We start from the raw sequence: 14,036 nt of genomic DNA, 5'->3' as shown, positions 1-14,036 counted from the left end.
TCGTAATGCTTTATAATAATATTTGTTTAAAATAAATTGGTAATTAAAATAAAACTACTTGTATTATTATCGATTTAAATACATTATTTCAAAAATCGTTAGGTATCGAAAAAAATATGTTTCTTTTTTATAATATATATGAAAATGTAGTGCTAATCATATACCTAGTACGCATTTTATTGGTATTTTATTTTTAATGTTACCCCTATAAGACATGGAAGTACCGATATAAAAAACTTCGAGTTTTCTCTATAGAAAATAATTTAAAAACAAAAGTTTTTCTTTTTATAAAATACCCTTTTATTATTACAAACAATTTAAAAAATTTAAAGATTTAGTCACGAACTATGTTTACAAATTCCAAAAAATCAGATTTAAAATAACTACAATATTAAAGAAAATGAAAATGTATGCTTAGCGAATCACCCTGTAATTCAATATTAATGTTTATTACTTACTTAGAACTATAATTAATAGATCCTTAAACATAATATATACCATATTAATTGTATGTATAGGTACATAACTATTTATCTACAATTTTTTAGAATGTGTAATCGTTATCGTGTATCGTTGTCACAAATAAAATTTTAATATTCAGAAATTCAAATATTTAATCAAAATTTGTATTTGTATATTCTAATAGCGAGTATGATTGGTGAATCACTCTGTATAATGTATTCCATTTAATGAAGCTGCTAAACAATTAGATCAGATATGGTTAGATAAAAAAAATGTCTCAACATTAATATTTGTCAGAATAATCTACTATTTATCTCCCGGCAAAATAGATTTATATTATTTGTGATATCGTTACATACCATATGATACGCCATCGTATATTGTATCGCAGAGATCGGAAGTTTTTATAAATTATAGGTTATATGATATAATATTATACATATTTCTGGTTTTTGATTAAATCTAGACTTCTTTTCCTGTTTAACATATCAATCATTTTTGATATTTTCGTAATGATTTTCAACTTAATCGTATTACTATGTAACTACTTAATACCAATTTTAATAATTGTTTCACCTTGTAATATACGAATAAGGAATGTACTTATAAACATGTTAATTATACTCACACATACAAACATATCATATGTTATTATTTGCCAAATAATTTAGCCCATGCTCAATTGTAATTATCTGTTAGATTTTATAATTATATTATATTCAATATATTATATTGTTGTGTTTTGATTTGTCGCTTTCTTCATGTACTTGATATTCATTTAATCATTAATATTAGCAGTGATTAATATGATATATTTAACGACTCCATATCATTATTCATATAAATCCCGACGTATTCACTAGTCACCACGAACAAATTAATGTAATGCTTTTTTAGTATGAACTCCGACACAAAGTATACCTAATAATCTATGGATAAGACTTCATATTGTTAGATAAGGATCGAAACGTTACGTGATTGAAATTATATTTTATATTAATTTATTTTCATCAATATTTACCCGCCTCCCCCTCAGTAGTATTCTATGAACGCAAAGCCAATACTAGCTACAATAACTCAATAATTACACGAACTCACACTTAGATAATAATAATATACAATTATGTATAAATAACTACGTTGAGCGAGTCGTTGCAAGATCATTCAAAGTCATCACACCGCAATATTAGGTATATAGTTTGTACTTTTACAAAACTAGTGATTTTATCAAAATGAAATTAACGATTTTCTCAATAATATCACCACCCTATTTTTCTATATGTAATATGTGTAGCTTACTATAATCCCGATACCCATTAAGATGTAAAGCATGAATTTATAAACCTTATTTTAATATATAATAGTATTATCTCAAAAGTCATTATATAGCACACATGTTAGACTATATCTGTACCTACTCGAATTATAATTTTGCTAGACGTTTTGTACCCAAACAATATTTTTATTTGGAAAATAGATAAAATCATAAATCTATAGTATAGTATGAGTAATATGACAAATTTTAAATTAAAAAATGTACATTGATACACGTACATAGAGATATTTCAACAGTCTAACAGTGATTATTTATAAAACCACGATAAATTAACTGCTGGAGTCATTAATCAGTGTTTTATTATAAAATTAAGTTAGTAAATTTGAAAAGAAAATTATAAATATTCAAAAGGATAAAACCGTATTTATAAGGGTGAAATAGTAAAAGAATGCTTAATTAATTGCGAAGGTCATTAAGGTCGGAAATAAAAAAAAATTGTTAAACTCATACAAAAATAGGCACCTATATAATATTTTAGGCTTATTTATTATGCAGTCAATTAATGAATTAAAGTATACTCGTGAAGCCATTTTGTTTATATTTATTTGTTTATGAGTAAATATTTGTTTGAATACAATATATATATTATATACATTATTATTTTATTTGATTCTGTTTTCACGACATTTGTTTCAATATAATATATTATATGCTTTATTTTTATCGTCAGTAATACATTTTAATTTCATTAGTTATTTAACTAAATAAAAAAACAATACGAAAATACACAGTTGAAAATAAAAAAGAAACAAATTAAAGTTAAGTTTTAAACATTTACTAAAAAAATGTATTTATGCACAAAGATTAAATATATATATATATATATATATATACATATAGAATATATAGAATTAATTTATGCGTTAACTTGACTGACTATAAATTAAATTAAAAAAAAAAAACATTGAAAAATCTTAACGACATTTGAATCATAGTCGTTAAAATTCACTTTACAGCAAACTTTTTATAGTTTATATATTATAGATTTATGTGTATGTATGTAAGTATTCTTTGCATGAAATGTATAACGTTTGAATTATTTAACGGACCAAATAAAACATAAGTGATTAAATTAAATTTAATTATTTTCATCAATAATAAGTATAAGTCCCTATTTCATTGACATAACATAATTAATTTACATTTATTGTTCTACTAGAAAATAAAAATAATAATAAGAGTTAGATGAATTGGTAAATTTATAGATTATATATAATTTATATAAAAATATGTTCGAACCACATTACCACAATAACTAAAACCATCACTGAAGTCTGAAGATGAATGCACGATACACTGTCCATTAAGAAAACATGTAATCCTTGTAACTTTCCGTGGTCAAATTAACCATAAGTACGAGTATAGTATATATTATATTTGCATTATCCGCCATTGATTCGACAAACTAACTTCACCAAATAATTTCTGATATATTATATCTATTGCAGCCGTTATTTTAAAAATCGATGAGGTTGTCAACAAGTTTATAAAAAAATGTGAAAATTCAAAACCATATTATTTTAGTTACTTTCAAATAAACGACTTAACGCCTAACAATACAATTAAAAACAAAATACAAACCCAAAAACAAATCTAAGAATAAATTTAATCTTAAACCAGATTTAAAACCACGACTACTTTTTTTTACCTTATACCTTACTCTTTCTAAAACATCACGAAGATTAATCAAACATCTAATAAATTAGGTATAATTTCTCTATGTTATTTGTAAGATTTTTTGTTATTACATTGTAAATATATTAAACATATTGAATGTTGTTATTTAATTAAATAATAGCAATAAAAAATGTATAAGTACATTAAATATTACCTACATTTAATACTTTATACTTGTTTATTGACCTAATGACTAATACTTATACCATCTTCAATTAGCATTTATTTATATTTCAATTATTTTATTATTTATGTTCAAATGTATCGTGCACATTTGAAATGAACGGTACTGTCAATAAAAATAATATGTTCGACACCATTTATAAATGTATACAACAGACATATACGATTTGTACTGCGGTGACCTTCAACAGTTGCACTTAGAAAAGTGTTATCAATAATAATTGTTCAGTGAAAGTGAAGATCCTTGGTTAACAATCATTAGGGTAAACAAACATTTCAAGAACTATAATAATAATAATAATGATTTCTGTGTATAATAGCAAGTAATAATGATCTATAATAGGAGTATTGGGGAGTTTATCGAGCTTCTTATCATAGCTTGAAAATCTTCACAAGTCACGAGTCATCTCGCTCGTTCAATTTCATTCAATACGCCAATAGGCAATAAGTACCTTTATACCTAGCTATATGTACTTAATACGCATGGATAATACTGATGTACTTTACACGTAAATAATACGTGTAGATTAATATCACGAGGATCTGAGGTACTTACAATGAGTAGGAGTATCAAGTAATATAATATATATTTATGTTTTGCTTTCTCATTTTTTGAAATATCCAACTATGTATTGTATAATTTAAATATAAGGATAGACTAGACTACTAGAGACTATAGCGTCTAATTCTTGGAATATTTATTTGGTGGTTGTTTGATATGGTACTCATTCCGATAACGATTATTTTATACACTGAGTATCTCGGTCCTTTTCAAAATCAAAATTTGAACGAATAGTTTTTGAGTTATTTAACTTTATCTACTAAGGATAAATAGTTCTATAGATAACTAAATTCAATACTAAATTTACTATATATTTTTGTAAAACCACTTTTTAGAACCATTATCTTTAAGTACTATAAACATTTTAATAACTAAGAAACAAATCAATTGCATTTTTAATTAGATACATCAACATTTTCAAAATGATGATCTACTATTTTAATAATAAATAAAAACGAGATTCTCATATTGAAGAAAAAAATGGAAGTGAGAATACTTGGTGAATCACTCTGTATGTGAGTAGCTAATAGCTATAATAATAGTAGTGTACTGGGTCTGGGACGAGTCCCGTCAAACAGACTCGACTAATAAATCATCATTATACCTACAGAGTTATTTTGTTTTCTATAAATCTATTACGTGCTAACCTCGGTGTGGAATAATTTTACACTGAAATGCACTCATCGCAAATGTAATAAAACTAGGCTATCATACATATACATCCGTCTCTCGAATTCAGTCATATTTATATAATATATATATATATATATATTATTCATTTATAATACGAGCAATATTGAGTGAGTGGCACACACGCTGAGAACACAGTTTCCAAGGATCGCGATTTGAATAAGTAGGCAACATATTATATATGGATCGTCCAGATCAAATAAATTACGCATTTATACATTTTATACATTACTTGCTACCATCTTCAAATCGAATACATTATTATTATTCCATAACCACAATAATTAATAACAAAAAACAAACCTACACGGTAAAATAGTATATAATATTATAATATATTTTCTCCATGTGTCATATGCCTAATAATAGCCGCCGAGCTATGGGTAAAAACATTTACTAGTTTATACATAATATTACATACTTTTGTTTTCACTAACCAAATGACGACATCGACAATAATTATTGTAGTTATAATCTGAACCTTATAATAATAGTTATAATGTCCTGGTACGACTAATACAACATCGATAAAAAAAATTACTACGACTTGCTACCTACTATTACTACTGTCTATACTAATACCGCTGTAATTGTGGGTAATTATATTGTTGTCAAACAAAACGATTTCGATCGACCCATAAACAGACGTGTAATTTTCGCATATTCTAGCATTTATAGAACTAAACAAAAATTACCACACACTTCTCGAAGAGTAACAGATGTACACAATACATAAACGTTACAAGTTGACAGATTAAATTTATTTCAACACTATTAAGTGAAAAAAAAACTGTTACCAAAAAAAGTAGGATGAACCTGTATAAGACACCTTAATGGTAAACTACTGCCTAGAACACATAATATAATATAGGAGCTTCGACCCACGACAATAATTTTGTGTATACTAATAATAGCAGCGATGCTTTTTAAGGTGATTTTAAGCACAATTTTACTGCAGTTTTCAGTAATCCTAGTGTGCACTAGCTGCGTAATATCATATGTATTTGTTAATTCTACATAAAATATACTTTAATTTATTAACAGAAATTGTATTTATGTGGTCTTATTGTTCGCTTAATACACGCATGGTATATCATCAATTCTTCAAACTAATAACGCAACATAGTACTATTTGAGATTAAACAATTTCTGGTAAATAAACTTGGTAGTAATTCCTGAGAATTCTCAAGGAATGCTTAGAAACCACCGGAATATCAAACAATTTGCAATACGTATTTAATTATTTTAATTACTATTTATTGATCTTAATTTCATGCCAATGTCATACTTAAATTAGATATTTAAATTGTTTATTAGAATATTAATTCATAGTTAATTTATTATAATGAAAAACAAGATAAGTTGTAATTTTCTTTTTTTATTTTATAATAATAATTTGTTTATTTGGCTGAAGTAAGATTATTTTTTGGTTTTTTTTTTTTTACAATTTCGCTGAATAAAATACCCTCCTTCATCTACTGCAGTTAACAACCTCTAATTCGTAGAATATATTTTATAATGGTTAAACTTAAGACTTAAAATATTTGAAAAAAATTAAAGATATAGTAGAGAAAAAAGAAAAAATTAGGAAAAAAAGCAAATATTGAATACTTAAGTAGCCAGTTTAAGATTAAGATGTTGTTTTAATATCTAGTTTAATCTTTTAATAACTAATAATAATCAAAAATGATACGCGAATGGCATTATGGGATCAAGGTATGACAATGTATCAATGTATCATGTGTTTAAGCTAATTAACTTATGAGTTACTGTACAAAATAAAAACGAAATAAAAATGTATACCTAGTTATTTAATAAATAGGTACCTAATAAACAATATTGTCAAAATACTATAGAACACTCACTTGACGCTTATCACGCAGTAACTACAGCGATCATGCCACAGTATAATTGTCATCCAACTCATTCAACAATAATGGATAATGCATAATATTTCTAAACGGCTCAGATTCAATACTTAAAAAGGTAGGCAGTGAGTATTGCTCTGCTGTACATTAGATGTTAACCGATACTAATATATTTCGAGTGTGTAAAATTTGAATTCAATGGATGCATCATTATATACGAAAAACGATTCTGAGTCTGTCAACGTATATCACTAAGTACATTTCATAAAATGTTTTTTTATGCAGCTATTAAAATCATTGGCCCTTAAAGTTGAAAATTAAAACTTTTTCAACTTCCTTATAATGTACGGAAACACAAAAAACACATCTTTGTAAAATAAATACATTCACCTCTCCTCTCAGAATCTAAAATATTATATAATTTAGTATTCTAAAGTACCTGTTTTTAAAAAACAAAAAAATTATTATTTTTTTTTTTTTTATTCCAAGAACGGGATTCCTGTGAATCTCCAAAAATTTCCGATTAGGAATGTTTCCGGGTATTTCAGGAAGTGTCATCCTTAACGCTATTTAATTGTGATGACGAAAATCGTATTATGTATTTCAAAACGGTAAATAATTATATAAATACGACTAATTATTTAGTACATTGAAATAAATAATAATTAATAATCTTTATAGTATTACTAGTCGCGAGGCATACACACATTTTATGTGTACAATATTAGTGTTTCCAGTTTCAACCGATAGAATAAAAAAAAGTAATCCACCATACTATTAAATAACATTAGGTATATATTTTATTATTATTTGTGTGTCGACGTGAAAGTATATTTGTCTATCAAAAAACGAATAATTGTAATTTACTATATTATGCAGATTCGTGAAATATTGTAGCAACTTATTCGTATGAACGCACATTACACATGCAATAAAAAAAAGCAACGGTAATATATTTCGTGCACAGTATTGAGTAGGTATATACGTAGGTACAACGCGTATACTACAATATCTATAATAATTACAATTTATTCACAAAACAGTATTTATTATTACGACATAGGTATTCGCGGGTACAACAAAGAAGAATAGCACACCTCTAATAGTGTTTATTCCAAATACTGTATTTTTGTTTTTTCCCAAGTATTTTTAAAAGTATCAAAAGTCCTAATCCTCGGAGTACCAATTAAATCCAATTCACTACAATATAACACCGAACTAACCACAAATTTGTAGACTAAACATGTTTTTTTTTTTACTTATTTTACATTTAAAAAAATTGCAATACCTGAAATTAACGGCTTTCAACTATCCTTGTTTGCACCAATGGACTAGATTGAATGAATCGTCGTAGTGATCTATAAAACACGGTGTTGGTGCAGATGGTTATTTTGGGTCTAGTTCGTTTTGTCGCCGTTTAATTTTGCCACTACCGTTTCGTCGCCAGACGCGTTATGAAATATGAACAAAATAACAAACCCTCTATTAACCCCAGAGCCGTACGTAAATACGATCATTTCATTGGCTCATTTGAATTTCACTCCAACATCTTAGTTAGGTATATAGGTATATTTATACTATACCGGACACACTTTTTCTTAATTTTGTTTAGCAGTGACACCAATATGAAAAAAAAGTTATTACAGTGATGCCCGCGTTATCCACTCATTAGCTACGCCGCGCCCGGACAAAAAAAAAAAAAAAATGAAAATATCCCTAGACTTGCTATCCATCATCACCTCTCAAATTCGTCACTGATTAACCACTATAATATAACCTCACCACAATATTATCGTTTTTCGGACAAGTGGCGCAGGTAAACCGCGGTCGTCGACGAAATATATAAATGGCGGCTAAACGATCGAGGTGAAATAAACGGCGATAGTCCGGGCTATTTTGACGAAAATATATTATAATAAATTATTAATAATTACATTATAATGTGTCGTTTAGTCAACCTGCGAGATATACGATAATAACAATAATATTACACTTTATAATTGATTTATTATTTCCGATTAACAATATTTTTGATCCTCTCGAGTGCTCCTCGGCATCCCTCGAAGTTTTCATAGAAGTCGATATCTGTGCCATGTATCTATATTGCCAAGCAATGGTATTACTTGCCTACTGTAATATATTATACAATATACGCGAGACTGAACGCAACCAATCACATTGCGGATCCTATAAACAACGTGAAGTCTGCAATATAATAATAATATATTATCGGATTTACGCGGCCCGGGCACGTAAGTTTTATGTCGTGCGACGGTGAAAGTCGCAATACAAAACGCGTGTTCAATCGGTCAATCAGGACAGCTACGATTGTAAGCGGGTGGACGGAAGAAACGGGGAAAATAAAAATGAAATAACCGATAAAAAAAAAACCCCGATGTACTCGTATGCGCGGTGCCGACGTTGTTCGAATACTACGGAGTGATTATTTTTTTATGAATCCAGCCAATTTCGTGGAAAACAGACGTGTTTGGTGAAACTATTATTGAAGCCAACACAAATTTTACTATTTTTATTCTGGATCGTTAAAATCGTTTACTTTATTTTTATAGCCTTTCGAATGAGAACATAAGCACGTTCCTAAGCAGAATATTATTTTAATAAGACTTTTTCAATATAAGTAAACATAATCAATATTAAACAAGTGATTATGCCATCAATTAACGTTATTTACATTTTAGTCGAGGCCGAAAATGGAGTGGCACTGCAGGAGGATAACTTTACTTTGCTAAATGATAACGCATTAAAGCTATAGGTACTAAAGTTTATTTTAGTCGTAAAGGCATAAAAAATTAAGTTATAATTCGATAATCGATTATTATTTATCAAAACGTTGATTTTAATTTTGTTTAAATTTTAAGATGGTTTATCATAAAATAATCATCTTATGGCTTATACCTAGTGCCTTAAGCATGATACCCGCTCATATTTTTTATTAAATCACAAACAGTGTTGGGAATTATCTAGATAATATTATTCATTTAATTATAATAGATTATATCTATAGATAAAAAAAAATGAGTATTATATTATATTATATTATATTATAATTTATATTATCTAGATAAATTGAATGGTTATCTGTGACAATAATTCATCTAAATAGATATAATAATTAAATAAATAATTTGAAAAGTTTGAAATACTGATATTATAGGCAATAATTTACAGAGTACCGACTACCGATGTATATACGCGCGTGTACGATTTTAAATTGTAGCGAATTTTATTCCACAAAGCTTACACAGTATATAACATTTTACGAGGTTTAAATTCGCTCCAAATCATCTCATTTTATTCGCGGAAACGCGCGCGAACACTCGCCAAGACCCATTCAAAAGTCAAAACAACATGTTTAATTTTAACCGTCTTGGGCGAATGTTCGCCTAAAATTAAACGTGTGCGTCGTGTGCGATCAGCCACGGACGATGGCGGATTTTATATAGTATGAATGGTCTAATCTATACAAACTATTTTTTATTATTATTATTAATACAAAGTGTTTAATTTTAAGCGAACGTTCACGGCGATTTAAAATCACGCCAGCGTGTGAACTATTCGCTTAGTGTGTACGGGAACCTATTTATTGTTAGGTTCGTCATATTATTCATACATTTATAATCTGTGATTTTAATTTCTTACAATCAAAATATTTAAATTACAATATTAATATACATATATTATATTATACGAGTTTGGTTTCGCATATTATGACAAGCCTGCATTACGATAATTACATGCTGCAAAAGAGCAATATGCCAATACCCGTGTTATTTATATTAGTTTTTGGTATCGAATTCTGAGAAGTGATCCATAACTTCAACGGCGTTTATTATGAATCGGTAATGAGAATTTTATAATATTATTAAATATTTCTGCGTAAACGATATAAATAGCTTTTAATAGTACACTACTAAATTAAAAACACTTTATTTAAAAGATACACACATTAGTACATAAGTTATAACTTTATAACATGACGAATTTGGAAGAAAAAATATTAAAAATTCTTTGAAAAGTGTTGTTACCAACTGCTTAGAACAAAAAAAATATTTAAAGGTTATTCATTCTATATATTTTATTTTAACTATTAATAATAATAATTATAATTAAATAATATATTATATAAATAATAATAATAATTTAACTATTAATAATTCTACGGTGGTCAGTCGTGGAGCTGATACCTGACGCTGTAATTTTAGGTATTCACTTGGAGGAAGGGAATTGACATTTTAGATCCTCCCTGGAAGTTTGTTGTTGGTCAAAATCGCCAAGCTTTTAGACGGATTTCCACTACATACGTGTACGTGTACGTGCATAAAAATACTTTTCTGTGATTGGTTGGAACGTATAAACTTTCTGGTATATCAAAAGGTTACCATGTATATTGTATACCAACCAATCACAGAAAAAAATTTTCTATGCGCGTACACGTACACGTATGTAGTAGAAACCCGCCTTTATGCAGGGTGTGTACTGTGTAATACGATAGTAAAAAAACCAGTTGTTATTTAATTGAAAAATCGGGAGTGAGCACGTTCGGTAAATCACTCTGTAGACTGCATTTCTACAGTTTGTTAGTCTGTATATTATCTTCGTCGTAACGTGCAGATGATAATGCCTGGCAGCGCCACGATCAGAGCTCTTCGCAGATGGAAAACACAGAACATTATATACAGGTAGATCACCTATATAATAATAATTACGTTACATGCTATGTAGGTAAGTACAGTGACACATATTAGGTATTTATGTATATATATATATGTATCATATATGTGTATAAAGACGCCGACTCCGCGCGATCCGTCGTCGTCGTGATAACGAAACTTACGCGCACATAACTGCACCGATGCGGCCCCCCGATGGAAATTCATTATCCATAATACTATTATTTAATACGTGTATAGCTGCACTGTACACTATCTGTACGACCTATTGGTATATATTTGTGGGTAATTATACCCACCTTATGAAATGGATCTCCGGCACCGCTGCTGCTGCTGTTGTTGCTGCTACAGCACCGAAGGCGGTAAAACTCACGAATTCATGTCGAACGAAACGTATCTCTGTGCCCGCGCGCGTACATCCGACGTACGACCGTCAACGTTTCGATTGTTATTTGTTTCGCGCGGAGGAGGCGGCTGCGAATCCCGCGCCGGGATAATAATACCTAACGATGATGATCATGATCATAATAATAATAGCTATTACAGAAAAAATAGTTTATAGGAATAGGTATTATTTAACTCGTGCTCACATTACGGGTCGCGTTCAATGTTGTGAAATGTGCGCGTATTTGTCTTTACCGTAGATCAGTGGTGTCCAATCCACGGCCCGCGTGTCTCCCATATGTAGCCCGTTAAAAAAAAAAATATATGAACATTTTACAGTTTGATAATATTGACTCACTACATAATGTGTACTATCATGGGCGTAGGTAAGAAGGGTGATCAAACACCCTCCGAAATTAAAGATAAAACAGTTCTAAAATAAATATTGTGAATTCAACTTACTGTATATCTGGACCAAAACCCCATCCGAAAATATCTCCTACTTACGCCCATGTGCGCTATTATTATAAGAGCACGCATGCCGATTTAACCAAATAACTATAACTTGTATATTTCTATCAAAGTAAACACCCAATCGGCAATGTTAATAATAGTCAATAATAGGTGTCAGTTGAGAAAAACGAGTCCAATATAATTTTTCAAAAATAATAGATTCGTAATTGTTATTCGTACTTGTATATTTGGTGACCCGCCGAAGAAAAAAACGTTGGACATCACTCTACACAGCAGATGGACTCATTATTATAAAATATAGACCCAAACATTATTGTATACATATATTTATTAAAGTTGCTTAAAAAATATAATTAAACACAAGAATAAAAAAAGTGTTTAACTATAATATTTTTCAGTAATTATATAAATAAATAAATACATTTAGAACAATTTTAAATACCTACTAGCGTCTTGTCTTTTCACTAAAATGTATGTATATAAGTTTATTTCTTAATTTATATTATAAGTATGAAATGTTTATAAATTGAATGGAAACAAAACTTCATAAAATCATACTAAAACTATTTTTAGTGTATTGTATTTTATGAAAAATAAGTATTTAAAATATATTTTTTACAAACAAGTTTTCAGTTCAAATTTACAAAGTATATTTACAAATGCACTCGTATCTCCGTACTAACTTAAATCGATAATTCTATATTAAATATTCGTTTGAATAAAATATTATGATAATAAATACACATTAAAATAGTATATAAATCACATTTTTGGGTCACTGCTTTCGTCATAAAATTAAGTAGTAGAATAATAATAATAATAATAATAATAAAATTATATTTTATTGCTTGTGAGTTGTGGCTAAATAATATAATATTATTAATCGTTTTTTATTTAACTTTCTCGATGTACTTCAATGATTAAAATTTTTTTATTCTGCATAACATGTTCAACGTATTTATGACAAGACTAATATTAATTAAACTGCCAACAAAAACAGAAGTGTTCACATTGTTCATATAAAATAATAATTTATATTTACGTAATAAGTAATAACAATAACTTATATAACACTTAAGTTGAAATTCAAAATTGAATGAACTAATAACATTGAAACGTATTAGTCATTATTTTTCCGAACTTGATTAAGTGTTTATCTATATCAACCGCTCTATTTCTTTATAAATTCGTTTCAATATTTTTTTTCAATGTCAACACAAATAGAAAAATGTTTTTGTTTTTTATAATAAACCTTTGGTATCAATCTTCTTCCATCAAATCAAAACTGTATGGTAATCTATTCGATATAAAAATTAACAAATTAATGTTTATTATTTTCTTTAATAAGTTATTTTTTTATTTATTTCTAAATTATTATAATTAGTTCCTATTTTAATTGACTTAGACGAACGACATAGACGACATTTTAGACGACTATCATTCATCAGACCTAAATCTCACCCAATAAACATATTATATTAATATTAAATTTGTCTTCAGGATTATTTCAAAAATCAAATTTGTATACAAACATCAAACATTATACAGTAAAACCTCCCTTACTGTTCAATAACGGACATCTCCAAATGACGAACGATTTTTTGATAACGGGGACATTGTTATTACTTATCTATAGAAAAACATCTAAATAACGGATACTTTTATGGTTAGCTTTCGGTTTTTTTAATCGGAATTGTCTAATAAGCGTA

This window comes from Aphis gossypii, chromosome 3, assembly GCF_020184175.1.
Source record: "Aphis gossypii isolate Hap1 chromosome 3, ASM2018417v2, whole genome shotgun sequence".
NCBI lineage: Eukaryota > Metazoa > Arthropoda > Insecta > Hemiptera > Aphididae > Aphis > Aphis gossypii.
Note: the sequence above shows the minus strand (reverse complement) of the source record.